The sequence below is a fragment of the Apodemus sylvaticus genome, chromosome 3 (assembly GCF_947179515.1).
Source record: "Apodemus sylvaticus chromosome 3, mApoSyl1.1, whole genome shotgun sequence".
Taxonomy (NCBI): Eukaryota; Metazoa; Chordata; class Mammalia; order Rodentia; family Muridae; genus Apodemus; species Apodemus sylvaticus.
This window is the reverse complement of record NC_067474.1, coordinates 145,933,136-145,945,386: the sequence shown is the minus strand read 5'-3', so window position 1 is coordinate 145,945,386 and position 12,251 is coordinate 145,933,136. Positions and strand designations below refer to the sequence as shown.

At 42.2% G+C, this 12,251-nt stretch overlaps 1 protein-coding gene across 3 annotated transcripts in view; it reads left to right on the top strand.

The window, feature by feature from the left end:
- Phactr4 (phosphatase and actin regulator 4) overlaps nt 1-12,251 on the top strand; it is a 75,797-nt gene that overhangs the window by 28,031 nt on the left and 35,515 nt on the right. The gene's annotated exons all lie outside the window — the stretch shown is intronic.

Genomic DNA, 12,251 nt, shown 5'->3' with positions numbered 1-12,251 from the left:
GTTAAATTCATTTATCTTTCACAGTTTTGTCTTACTTGTTTTCTGGAGTTCTGTTTTACGACCATATTGTTAGGAAGTTACCTATTGATTTATTTCTTGCCTTTGAGGAAAATAGTTATATGAGCTGTTCCTTAGAGGTCAGAGGTACCAGAGTCTTACTGGTACTCTGCAAGTTCGGATGATTGTTAAGTGTGTGATCTAGAAATAAAACTGCCAACTTCTAAGAACGGGACCGTTTTAAAGGTTGGATTAGGTTTTTTAGACTTGTTACACACTTTCCAAGACTTTCTCCGTTGTACAAGGGTTTGTTCCTTATTCTTTATTCCATTCCTTTATTTGTGTGTGTGCGTTGCTCTATGAACTTCTGAAGTGCTGCTGTCTTTGTGGGGGAGATAACTCAGACTGAACAGGAACTGTGGTGTGGCTCAGAGTTGGAAGTGTGAACTGATGAGGTCGCCCATCTCAGTGAGCACAATTCTCCTGTCTTTGTAGGGTGTTGTAGCTGCTGCTTAATTGTGCAAATGGTTTAAAAAAGAAGATTGGAAAAGGGTAGGCCAGAGTGTTGAAGTTGTTTCTGGACAATGTGCTATTTAGGGAAAACTTGTATAAGGTAACTTTGATTTAGTACTCCTAGTAACAAAGAGGCAGATGCAAGTGGATCTCTGCTTTTAGACTTGCCATGGTGAGTTCCAGGCTAGCCAAGGCTACATAGTGAAACTCTGACTCAAAAAAGCCCAGTAAGATAAGGTAAAAGCTATGGTAACTAAAGAAACACAGACCGGTTTAGGAAGCAGGGAATGCCTCTAATGTGTCTGACAAGTTGTTGCAGTATAGCTTCTGATTTCCCAGGGAAAGTGTTTTTAGGGTATTTCTGAAACTGAGCACTCGGATGACAAAGTGCTCATCGTCACAGACTCAAGCCTCCAGCCAGCAGGAGCTTCCCTCTGACCACCGCGCTGTCTTTGTCAGCTCAGGACTTCACATTTTAAAAAGTGACATGCCTTATAGAAAAGGGTCTACAGAAAAGTACAAGACACCCTCAGGACCACGTTCCAGCTTGAGAAAGTAAGTTAAAACAGAGAGGCAGGGAGGGGTACACGCCTGTAACCCGAGAACTGGGAGGCAGAGGCAGGAGGATCAGGGGCTCGAGAGCCAGCTGGGGCCAGATAGTAAGTTTCAGAGCAGCTTATATCCCTGTATCCCACACACACAAATTTTATTAAATAATTTTTTAAAATCATAAACCAAAGTAGAGCTATCCTTAGCCCTTCCCAGTGACATGTGGCTGGCTTGCTCCTAGAGCCAACCTTCTCTTTCCTGGGCTTGATAAATTGCCACTTGTGCAGAATCAGCTCTTCCTGTGCTTGCTGCTGCACAGCTCTCCTCTAACAAATGCTGTGTGATCTCAAGTCCTGGCAGGTATGCATCCTCACCATGAGAACAAGAGGTCTGGGAAAGCATTAAATTGTCAAGCCGCTGCCCTTAGTGATGTGGATCTTTATGAAGGCCATCCGTCTATCTCTTTACTCATCACTGTTCTTTTGCTTTTAAGAAAGAACTGAGGGGACCTTGTTGTACCTCAGTTAGGGTGCCTCCCAGCTGCACACAGCCACGGGTTCAATCCCCAGCACCACATAAACTCGATGTGGTACACACCTGTCATTCCAGCGTTCAACTGGAGGTGGGGGTCAGCAGGTCAAGGTTACTCTTGGTGCCAGGCTTGCCTGCGTTGCCTGAAACATTGTCTCAGGAACAGGAAGAAGTCAAGTTTATCACTAGTAACTGTAACAAAAAGTTTGGAGACTGGCAATGTAGCTTAAAGTACTTTGCAGCATGTATTAGACCTTGTACCTGATTTGATCCCAATTATGGCAAAAAAAAAAACAATAGTAATCATAAATAAATTATTTTAATTAAAAATTTTTATTAGCCAGATGGTGATGGCACATGACTTTGATCTGAGCACTTGGGAGGCAGAGGCAGGCGGATTTCTGAGTCCCAGGACAGCCAGGTCTACCTAGAGAACTCTGTTTCAAAAAACAAACAAAACAAAAATTTTTAAGTTTACTTCTGTGAGAGTTTTGTCCTGTGTGTCTGTGTACATGTGTGCTTGCTATCCACTGAGGCCAGAGAGGGCACTGTGTCCCCTGAATCTGGAGTTACAAGTAGGTGGGGTGTGGGAGTCCTCAGGAGGAGCAGCCAGTGCTCCTAACCGCTGAGCCACCTTGCCAGCTCTCAGATATGAATTTCTTATGAATTAATTATGGCAGCTGTTTAGAAGGTCTCACTAAATCCTTTAGAAGGATAACTAAACTAAACTAAACTAAGCAGTTCAGTACTTTACAACTACAGTACACTTAGGTCTTTGTTCAGTCCTTTTTTTTTTCTTAAAAAAATCTTTCTAATTTTATATGTGATATGTGGTATTGTGTATGTTGTATAGTGTATGATGATATGTATGTGCATGTTTGTGTGTGTTGTGTTCTGGTTTTGCACATATTCATGAAGGTATGCATGTGGAGGCCAGAGGTGGGTTTTGATTACCTTCTCAGTCACTCCCGACTTTATTTGTTGTTAGTGATTTGCTCTGTTTTACATTTTTATTTTTTCATTAGTATATATGTGTGCATGTGGGTGGATGTATGTGTGGGCATGTGTGTACCATAGTACTCTTGTAGAGGTCGGAGAACAACCCTGTAGTCTGTTTTCTATCCTGACCTGTGGGACCCAGAGGTCAAACTCAGATCTTCTGATTGGTGACTAGAATCTGTCTGTTGAGCTTTCACTTTATGTTTTGAGTTTTTTGGGTTTTCTTTTTGTTCTTGTTATTGCTGCTGTTTGGCTTTTTGTTTTCTTTTTAAAAGAAAAGGTCTCATGAGGGATGTCGATGGTGCACCCTTTTAATCCCAGTACTCTAGAGGCAGAGGCAGGTCTCTGTGAGTTCGAGGCCATAGGGTCTACATAGTGTTGAAGGCCAGCTAGCGGTACGCAGAGACACCTTGTCATAAAAAGGTCTCATTTGTAGTGCTGGTGACCTGGAAATCCCTAAATAGACTAGTTGGCCTCAGACTCACAGAGATCTGCCTGTCTCTGCCTCCCAAATCCTGGGATTAAAGGCGGATGCTACCTATCATGCTAGTTCCCCTGTTTCTTCTCTTTTAATTAAACATGTTTAAAAGTTTGTGTGTGTGTGTGTGTGTGCATGTGTGATGTGTACATGTTGCAGTGTATGCATGGAGATCAGAGGACAACTTTCAGGGTTCAGTTTTTTCCCACTGTGGTGTCTGGGGATTAAACTCTTGGTTATCATTGCTGTATGACAGTGCTCTTACACTGTGAGTACTCTCACTGGTCCCTCTATCTTATTTTCTTTTCTTTTTTTCTTTTTAAATTTTAAGATTTATTTGTTTATTTTATTTATGAGTACACTGTAATTGTCCTCAGAAACACCGGAAGAGGGCAGCAGATCCCATTACAAATGGTTGTGAGCCACCATGTGGTTGCTGGGAATTGAACTCAGAACCTCTGGAAGAGCAGTTCGTGCTCTTAACTGCTGAGCCATCTCTGTAGCCCCTTATTTTATTAAGACAGGATCTCTTATTGAACCTGAGTAGATTGGCTTGCTAATGGGCTCCAGGGTCCTGTTAACTCCACCCCCACCCCATCAGTGCCGGGGTTACTGATACAAGTTACCATGCTGGCTTTTACATGGGTTCTGGGGATCCAAACTCAAGCCCTCTTGGTGAACACTATAGTGACGGAGCCATCTGCCAAGCTCTGGGCAACTGGGCATCCTTATTTACAGAGTATGCATGTCATATGGCTGGGTGTAAAGCGGTATCGCCTTGGGTGGTGCTGGGCCTTATTCCAGGCTAAGCAAGCACTTTACCACTCTGCTAGCCCCCGGCTCCATCACTTGTTGCCACAGCTGTGGCAGAAAAGACATTTTTCCTGAGGTAGAAGTGTAGAGACCTTACCTATCTCCTCTGTCCAGTTCTTTCTAATTCCATGGCCAAGGCTGTGTGAGATCTCCAGAAATTGTAGGCCTTCTCTGCACATGAAGCCTGCTTTGTTCATTAGTGAAATCAGTTGGCTTTATGATTTTGTTGCAGTTTTCTGAAACTATTCCTTAAATCCAACAGTAAGCCTCTTTTAGAGAACACAAATGTTAAGTACTGTGGCAAAGTATCATAAATTATGCTGCCTATTTACAAAGTTCTGAAGGCTGAGGCAGGAGTATCACATTAGATTTCAGGCCAGTCACAGATGGGGTGTGAGACCCTGTCAAACAAAATACACACAAAAAAGGCCAGTCGCAGATGGGGTGTGAGACCCTGTCAAACAAAATATACACACAAAAAAAGGGCAGAAAATATTGTCCAGCCAATAAAAGTGCTTGTTGCCAAAGTCTGATGTCGTAAATTTGATCCTCAACCAGCATGGTAGAACAAACTTCAAGTTGTCCTCTGATCTCCACACATGAGCCCTGGCACATGCATGTACACATACATACTCATACAGTCTTTGATCTTGGTTGCATTGTTTAATCCTGTTATTTTCTTCATCCATCCATGTGTAGTCATAACTTGCACACAGTTAGTGAATACCTGAAGGTGCAAACAAAGTGTTAAAAGGTATGGCTTGGGTTTTGTTGTTTTGAGACAAAGTCTGTATGAAAAGATCCAGGCTGGTCTTGAACTTTCTATGGATCCTAGGCTGGACCTTAAAGGTGCAGCTAACTTTGAAGTGGTTGAATTATAGGCATGCACCACCATTGCCAATTTTTAGTGTTTTTTGTTTGTTTATTGCTTTAAAATACACACACACACACACACACACACACACACACACACACGCACACACTAAGAACACATTATCGTGCACAGATAAGCATGCAGGCAAAATAATCACATCAAATAATATAAAAGTAATAGAGTAAAATAAAGTGGTTGGCTCCTGGGTAATGTCACCCAGGGCTGACCTCTAGTCTTCATGCATTCTCACATACACACAACAACAAAATACACCTTCTTTAGATATGTGAATAAAGAATTAATAAATTACCACAGGGCAGTTTAATGACTTATAACTGGATGACAAGTTAGTTTGTAAAAGGAATTTAATGTGAATATCACTTTATAAGTTAGACATTTTAAATGAAAAAAATCACATTTTTTGTTTGTTTATATGTGTGTGCACACACATGCCACAGTGTGCTTGTGGAGGTCAGAGGACAGCAGCAGGGTCTGATTGTGGGGTCAAGGTCAGGTTGTCAGACTTGTCAGCTGGCGCCTTTCCAGCAAAACTGCCATCTCAGCCCCTTCATAGCCCTTGGGTGTGTTTGAGATGAACGTGAGGTGTGTAGGTTGTCAAGAGCACAAGAGTTCTATGATGTGCCATCTTTGTAAATTGCATGATTCTGTATTTATTGTTGCTGTTTAACTTTTATTTTGTTTGAGACATGGTTTCATCTACTACTCCAGATGGCCTTGAACTTTCGATATCCTACTTGTTTTTTGTTTTTGTTTTTTGTTTTTTGAGACAGGGTTTCTCTGTGTAGCCCTGGCTGTCCTGGAACTCACGCTGTAGACCAGGCTGGCCTCTGTTGCTACTTTGTTTCCAACCCAGTTCCCTGGTGAAAAAGCTCAACAAAACAAGCTACAAGCCTAGATTGGGCAGATCTCCCACCACACTACTCTATTCTATCTATATCATCCCATATAACTTGCGGTTTTTCTAGGCCACAAGCAGCTTCTCTCTCTCCCCGTTGATCCCCTGTAGCTCTGCCCCCTCCTGTTTATCTCCTATCGCTCCTCCCCTAGACTCTCAGCTCCTCCCACTTTCTCCTGCCCAATCATTGGCTCAAACCTTTATTTGAAAAGTTAAGGTGGGCAGAAGGTTCACAAGGCAACACCTCATCTGCAGCCCCTCTGAGGAGTGGAATTAGCATCAAAATACAAGCCCAGGTCTATCCACAACAGGCCTGCCTCTGCCTCCCAAGTGCTCCCAAGTGCTGGGATTACAGGTGTGGGCCACCACTGCCGGGCTTGATATCTTTTTGATATTGGTTGATTTGTGTCCCAAATGCTGGGATTGCAGATGTATATTACCTTGCCCTTTATAACTTGTATGCTATAAGCCTCTGTTACTAAATGAATCCAGATATAAGAGGTTGTAATAACTTCTTAAATTAAAGGAATATAATAAGAGTTATTATATTATTATAATACGATTTTAGATTAAAAATTAAATTAAAAAGTGTTTTGGGAAGAGGAAGTGGAGGGGCGCTGGGAGGAATGGGGAGAGGGAAAACTGCAGTTGGGATATAATATGAGAGAATGTAAAAACAAAATAAAATAAAAGCATGATAGAAAAGGGGCCACAGACTTTGAAGTTAGACAGGTTTCAATTATATCTACATTTTGCCACACATGACATTTTTCAAATTTATTTATTTTAATATGTATGGATGTTTTGCTTAGATATATTTGTGAGTACTTTAAGTTGTCTTGTACCTAAAGAGGCCAAGAAAGGGTGTCAGATCCCTTGGGACTGGAGATACAGCGTTGTGAGCCACCACATGGGTGCTGGGACTCAAACCTGGGTCCTCTGGAAGAGAGGCAAGTGCTCTTACTCTCTGAGCCATTCTTCCAGCCCTCTGACACATTTTTAAAGTGCTAAAATTAAACAAAGCAAGGGCATAAATGTCGCTTAGTGGTAAGCCACTTGCCTAGCAAGCACAGCGACCTAGGTTCAATCCAAGTGCCACAGAAGTAAGGACAAGGGACAGGAAAGGTCCTGGTACTGCACGCTGAAGCAGAAGCTTCAAGGCCAACGCAGCCACAGACCTTGTCCAAAGAGCCATTTAAATGAACAAACACAACTGAAAATATACAACTGAAATACCTTCAGAAATGAAAATATTAAAACCTCCTTGATATACACAGAATTGCAGAAATATATGAAGTATTCATAAATGATATATAGAAAATATAGAAGTATTGCTTGTTCCTGTGACTTATTGTTGCATGTATATAGAAGTGTATATGTGACAGTAGCCCAGATGATTAAATGTCGTAAGATTCCTTCATTGTTCAGGAAGCAGTAAAGGTCTAAATCCACACAGATTAGTGTCTTAGGTTAGGGTTTACTGCTGTGAATAGACACATGACCAAGGCAACTCTTATAAGGACAACATTTAACTGGGGCTGGCTTACAGGTTCAGAGGTTCAGTCCATTATCATCAAGGTGGGAACATGGCAGCATCCAGACAGGCATGGTGCAGGAGGAGCTGAGAGTTCTACTTCTTCATCTGAAGGCTGCTAAAGAAGACTGGATTCCAGGTAGCTAGGATGAGAGTCTTAAAGCCCACACCCACAGTGACACACCTACTCCAACAGGGCCACACCTTCTAATAGTGCCACTCCCTGGGCCAAGCATATATGAACCATCACAATTAATAAGTCAAGGATGTAGAAAACAAGACAAGTACGAGAGACAGAGTTAAAACCAACCTGACAGTGAAAATATTAACTGTAGATGGATTAAGTATCCCAGTCAACAATCACTGAGTGGGTGTGCTACTGTATAGTGCTACCTAAGTGCTAGGGAAGCTGAGAGATGGAGCTGGAGTTAAAGCCAGACTAGATCTTGTTTCAAGGAGGCAAAAGACATATGCCAAATGAAATAGGAAAACAAAATAGAGGTAGAAGTGTTTCTATGATAAAGGAAGCTCCATATTGATAAAAAGGGTTCATTTAAGAGGAAACCATCTGGGCTAGAGAAATAGCATTCACTTTAGGTGCCTCAAACTTCCTATTATTCCAGCTCCAGGGTATTTGATACCTTCCTCTGAACTCTATAGTTACCTACAAGACCACACGTGCACACACACATACACATGATTTTAAATTTTTATTAAAGGGCTGGAGAGATGGCTCAGTGCTTAAGAACACTAAATGAGCCAAGCGTGGTGGCGCACGCCTGTAATCCTAACACTCGGAGGCAGAGGCAGGTGGGTTTTTGAGTTCGAGGCCAGCCTTGTCTACAGAGTGAGTTCCAGGACAACCAGGGCCACACAGAGAAACCCTGTCTCAAACAAAAAACAAAACAAAACAAAACAAACAAAACACAAAACAACAACAACAAAAAAACCACTAAATGTTCTTCCAGAGGACCCAGGGTTCAATTCCCAACACCCTCAAGGGGGCTTACAACTGTTTGCAACTTCAGTCCCAGCGGATCTGACACCATTTTCTAGCCCCTTCACCAGGTATACACATGGTGCACAGACATGAATGGAGGTTAAATACACTTACATATTAATTTCTTAAATTTTTCCTTTGGTTTTTGAGACAGGGTAACTCTGTAGACCAGGCTGCCCTCGAACTCAAAAGATCCACTTGCCTCTGCCTCCCAAGTGCTGGGATTAAAGACACGTACCACCATACCTGGCTCTTAAATTTTTTTTAAAAAAGAGGAAAACATAATTAAATTCATAATTACCCAGTACAGTAAGACCTTGTCACACAAAGCAGGAACTAGAGCTCTTACTGACCCTCTCCCAGCAGTTAATAGAACAAGGAGATAACACACCCGACATGGTGTTAATACATGTGCAACACAGTGAGCTGAATTGACCTGATTGGCACATTTGGAGCATACTACACCCAACCACACACAGTATACATTGCTATAGGCTGGTCTATTTTGAGAGACAGCTTGCTATATATATATAATCTGCCTTCAAACTTGTAATCCTCTCCATAGAGATAGTGTTGTGATGATAAGTGTCAGCCAGTGGGTCCTGCTCATGATACATTTTGTTTATTATTTTAATTTTAAAAACTATTTTGTTTTGTGTGTATGTATATTTTCTCTGTTCGTGTGTATGTGCACTGTGTGCGTGCCTGCTGCCTGTGGAGGTTAAAAAAGGACATCTGATCGTCTAGAACTGGAGTTTTACTCTATGTAGGTGCTGGGACTTGAACATGGGACCTCTTCAAAAGCAATGAAAATCCCCCCCTTCCCTTTCTCCCTCTTGCTCTGGCCCCACTCTCTCCAGCCCCTGCTCACTCCGGCCCATAGGTTTTTTGTTATTTGTTCCTCATTACGGATGGTTGTGAGCTACCATGTGGTGCTGGGATTTGAACTCATGACCTCTGGAAGAGCAGTCAGTGTTCTTAACCGCTGAGCCATCTCTCCAGCCCAACAATGAAATTTTTTTAAATTAATTAATTTATTTTTATATAATTTGAGTACACTGTAGCTGTCTTCAGACACCCCAGAAGAGGGCATTGGATCTCATTACAGATGGTTGTGAGCCAACATGTGGTTGCTGGGAATTGTACTCAGGACCTCTCTAGAAGAGCAGCCAGTGCTCTTAACTGCTGAGCCATCTCTCCAGCCCCCTCAATGAAGTATTTTTAACCACTGAGCTATCTCTCTAGCACCTTACTATTTTATTTATTATTAGTGTGAGTGTGTGAAATATTTGGGAGTCAGTTTCTCCTTTTATTATGTGAGAGAATTCAGAAATCATTCTCACTCCGTAAGCGCTTTCACCCACAGAACCATTTCTCTGGTCCCGGTTATTTAGAGTTAGGATCTCAGTATGAAGTTCAGTCCTGGAACTCATTCTGTGGCCCAGGCTGATCTTGAACCTCAAGTAAGCAATCCTCCTACCTAAGCCTCCCATATGTAGAGATTATACGTGTGCACCACCATATGTGGTGTATGGAAATATATAAGTGTGGTTAAAAAGTCTGTGTTTCTGGCTTCGGGTGGTGGTTCATGCCTTTAGTCCCAGCACTCAGGAGACAGTGGTAGGGAGGGTCTCTGAGTTTGAAACAAGCTTGGTCCACATCAGTGGTTCTCATTCCTCCTAATGCGGCGACGCTTTAATGCAGTTCCTCATGTTGTGCTGACCCCCAGCCATATTATTATTTTTGTTGCTACTTCATAACTGTAATATTGCTACTGTTATACCTCTCTCCCTCTCTCTCTCTTTTTGGGTTTTTTTTTTTTTTTTTTTTTTTTTTTTTTTTTTTTTTAGTTTTTTGGATTTGGTTTTTTCGAGACAGGGTTTCTCTGTATAGTCCTGACTGTCCTGGAACTCACTCTGTAGACCAAGCTGGCCTTGAACTCAGAAATCTGCCTGCCTCTGTCTCCCAGAGTGCTGGGATTACAGGCGTGCGCCACCACTGCCTGGCTACTATTATACATCTTAATGTTAATATTTGTGTATTCCAATGATTTTGGGAGACCTCAAAAGGGGTTGTGACCCACAGGTTGAGAACCACTGGTCACAGAGGGGTCCAGGATAGCCAGGACTATACAGAGAGACCCTGTCTCAGAAAGAAAGAAAGAGAGAGAGAGAGAGAGAGAGAGAGAGAGAGAGAGAGAGAGAGAGAGAAGGGAAAGGAAAGAAAAGAAAGAAAAAAGAAAAGAAAATAGCCAGAACAAGCCTTCCATTTAATTTGAACAGTAGGTGAATGAGACTAGAAGCCCCGGACGCCTGTTGTCCCTGTGGGAGAGAGAGCACCTTGGTGAGCAGCACTGGAACAAGGGATTTTCTAGCTTCCTCAATAAGGCATAAGCTTGCATCAGAAACTGTCTGCCTCTGTCTCTTTTAACGTGTGTTAATGTGATGATAATCTGGGGTTGGGTAACAAACTTGGGAGACACGAGAACCCTGGATATTTCGGGAGTTTTTTTCTTTTGTCATACTTAGCCGATCGCAGGACCTCAGGCTGGTGCCACACTCACAGGCGAGCCTCAGCCCCGCCCTTGTGTTTTTGAGACTGGGACTCCCAGTGTAGCTTATGCTGTCCTGGAACGTTTGATCCTCCTGCTTTTGCCTCCTGGTTGCTAAGATTATAGGCGTATGCCAGCACACCTGACTGAGAGCTTTTAAAAGGATTCCTGGCCCTACTTCCTGCAGGTCCTGTATATTATAAAGGCAGTTGGGCTGATTCTAAATATTTGAACAGACATGTGAGTCAGTGAAATAATATGCAGCTTGTCATTGAGAGTAGGGAGGGGAGAGGAGGAGGAGGAGGAGGAACAGAGACTTGAGTGAAGCCGGATGTGGCGGCTCACACCTGTAATCTCAGCATTTGAGAGCAAGATCATGGAGGATCTGGGGTTCAAGATTGTCCTCCGCTACAAATAAATTCAGTCAGTCTGAGCTACTTAAGACCCAAGTTTTAAATTTTGCTTAAAACAAGCAAAAATAAAAATACAAAGATAGATAAATAAGTAAATTTTAGTATGAATGAATGAATTAGAAAATATCAAGGTTCTGTTCTTCCAAAACATTTGGCAAAATTAGGTACTTATAAAGAGAGAAGCAAAGAAAACACTGTTTCTGCTAGGTACTTGGAAGGCAGAGACAGGCAGATCCCTGAGTTCGAGGCCAGCTTAGTCTACAGAGTGAGATCCAGGACAGCCTCGTTTAAAGCCCTTTCAGGCAGGAGCTTCTCTGTGCTGATAAATGTTGGCTGCTTTTCTTTCTTTCTTTTTTTTAATATTTATTTATTTTATGTATATCAGTACACTATAGCTGTCTTTAGACACACCAGAAGAGGGCATCAGATCCCATTACAGGGTTGTGAACCATCTGGGAGTTGAACTCAGGACCTCTGCAACCAATGCTTGTAACCTCTGAGCCATCTCTCCAGCCCAGCTGCTTTTCTTTATGGTCTTTTCTTTATCATTTTCAGTCCAATTAAAACTTTAGATGTAATTTTCCTTTTTTCAATCAAATAACATTTTTCTGATTATTTCCTGGAATACTCATGGATGTGTTAATAGGAGATTTACAGGAGTCATGTGTGGAGGCTCATACTGTAATTCCAGTGCTTAAGAGGTTAAGGCAGGAGGATCACATGTTCAAGACTAGACTGGGCTACCTAGCAAGCTATTGTCTCAAAAAACCTAAACCAGCCCCAAATGCCTCATAGGTAAAGGTGCTGGAAGCCATGCCTGATGATCTGAATTCAGTCCTGTGACCCATAGTGGGAAGAGGGACTGACTGATCTACTTTTCTGTCCTCCACATGTGCTCTGGGCTGTGTGCAGCTCCCCTGCCTCTACACCCACACGGATACACAGAAGCTAAATTTAAAAAAAAAAATGTAATTGAAAGAAAACAATAACACAAAGCTACAGTGTCAAAAGGAGATCATTCTGTTTAGTACACTGTCAAACTCTGCCCGCCCCCAACATTGTTTGCTTCTAGTGGGAAGCGCA